The sequence below is a fragment of the Brassica oleracea genome, chromosome C4 (assembly GCF_000695525.1).
Source record: "Brassica oleracea var. oleracea cultivar TO1000 chromosome C4, BOL, whole genome shotgun sequence".
Lineage (NCBI taxonomy): Eukaryota > Viridiplantae > Streptophyta > Magnoliopsida > Brassicales > Brassicaceae > Brassica > Brassica oleracea.
The window spans coordinates 33,199,401-33,201,816 of NC_027751.1; the positions used below are offsets into that span (position 1 = coordinate 33,199,401).

A 2,416-nucleotide genomic window follows, 5' to 3' on the forward strand; every position below is an offset into this window, starting at 1 on the left:
ATCACGATAAAAGATAAGTATCCTCTTCCGAGGATAGACGAGTTGTTAGACCAACTAAATGGAGGTAGTTGGTTTTCGAAGATTGATTTGGCATCAGGGTATCACCAAATTCCTATTGCCAAGTCGGACATCATGAAGACGGCGTTTCGCACGAGATATAGACAGTATGAGTTTGTCGTTATGCCCTTTGGTCTCACCAACGCACCTGCGGCTTTCATGCGTTTTATGAATGAAGTGTTTCACGACTACCTTGACAAGTTCGTGATCATTTTCATTGATGACTTCCTGGTATATTCGAGAAGTAAGGAGGAGCACAAAGAGCATCTGAGACTGGTTATGGAGAGGTTACGGAGAGGTTACAGAATCATAATCTATTTGCCAAGTTCAGCAAGTGCTCGTTTTGGAAGAGAGAGATAGGATTTCTGGGTCACATAGTATCAGGAGAGGGCGTGGCTGCTGATCCCGAAAAGGTCCAAGCCATACAGGAATGACCTCAACCTACCACTGTGATGGAAGTAAGGAGTTTTCTCAGACTTGTGGGCTATTATCAAAAGTTTGTTAAGGACTTTTCCTCCATTGAAAAGCTTTTAACTAAACTTACCGGTAAAGGAGTGCCTTTCTTATGGGTGGAAGAAACCGAGAAGGCTTTCTAGAAGTTGAAGGAAGCTCTCACGACCGCACCTGTGTTAGCCTTGCCCGAGCATGGTAAACCTTACACGGTTTACACGGATGCTTCACGAGTTGGGTTAGGTTGTGTTCTTATGCAAGATGGGTGAGTCATCGCATATGCCTCTTGACAACGACGGAAACATGAGGATAACTACAGTACACATGACTTGGAGTTAACGGCTGTGGTGTTCGCTTTGCGAATTTGGAGATCGTACTTGTATGGGGAAGGAGTGGAGGTATACACGGACCACCAAAGTCTTAAATACCTCTTCACTCAGCCAGATCTCAACCTGCGCCAGCGTAGGTGGATGGAGTTTGTGGCAGAATATGATATAAGGATTCGCTACCATTCTGGTAAAGCGAATGTTGTTGCAGACGCCTTAAGTCGAAGAAAGTTGGACCCAGATTTAGAGAAAGAAGTGGAGCTGTTGAACCAAGAATTGAAACAAGTAAAGTTGGTCGTTTTGGAAGGACAAGCGAGCGAGCCATTGGGACTTCAAGCAGTGAACCAGGCCAGCTTGATTCAGAGAATTCGAGAAGAACAACTTAAGGATGAGAAGCTATTGAAGATTGCTGAGGAACTCAAAGGACAAGGTGGGCCAAATAGTGCTGGATACTACTTGACGGAGGATGGAACCTTGCTAATTAATGGGAGGATCACGGTTCCTAAAGAACAAGGGCTGAGAGATGAGATACTAAGGATTGCTCATCATTCTTTACTTAGTATCCATCCTGGAAGTTCGAAGATGTACCGAGACGTGAGAAGATACTATCATTGGCCGGGAATGAAGAGATCAGTGGCGCAATGGGTTGCACAGTGTGCAACTTGTCAACAAGTCAAGGTCGAACACCAAGTTCCAAGAGGATTATTGCAGAGTCTTCCGATACCTCAATTGAAATGGGACTCTATTTTCATGGATTTCATCACTGGATTACCCACTGCTCCAAGTAGATCGAACAACTCGATATGGGTGATAGTGGATAGGTTAACCAAGGTTACACACTTGTTGCCTATGCGGGACACTGATAAAGTTGAAGTGTTGGCCGAGCTGTACATCGACCAAATTGTGAAGCTACATGGTGTACCCTCATACATCGTCTCAGATCGCGATCCAAGGTTCACGGCATCATTCTGGGAAGCACTGCAAGAAGCCTTGGGAACTAAACTATTCAGAAGTACGGCGTTCCATCCAGAAACAGATGGCCAAACGGAGAGAACCATTCGGACCATCGAGGACATGCTTCAGATTTGTATTCTCGATTGGGCAGGAACTTGGGAGAAGCATTTACCGTTGGTCGAGTTCTCATATAACCACAGTCATCATTCGAGCATACGGATGTTACCTTATGAAGCGTTATACGGAAGGCCATGCAAAACGCCTATGTGTTGGACGGAAGTTGGCGTAAGAAGAATGTTTGGGTCACCTATCGTTCAGGAAACCATGATTAAGCTGGAGACCATTCAGGCCAACATGAAAAAGGCTCAGGACCGTCAGAAGAAGTACGCAGACCAGTCAAGAAGAGAGGTAACTTTCGAGATAGGAGATTGGGTCTATTTGAAGGTTACTGCACAGAAAGGGAAGGACAGATTTGGCAAGGCCGGGAAATTTGCGGTCAGGTTCATTGGTCCGTACAAGATCATCAGGAAAGTTGGTGAGGTAGCTTACCGTTTGGATCGCCAGAGGATATGCATCTACATCCTGTATTTCATGTTTCCATGCTTCGGAAACATATACGGGATCCAAGT

At 45.2% G+C, this 2,416-nt stretch overlaps 1 pseudogene; it reads left to right on the top strand.

Moving 5' to 3' along the window:
- The window catches only part of LOC106338705, a 64,503-nt pseudogene that overhangs the window by 6,638 nt on the left and 55,449 nt on the right, over positions 1 to 2,416 (top strand).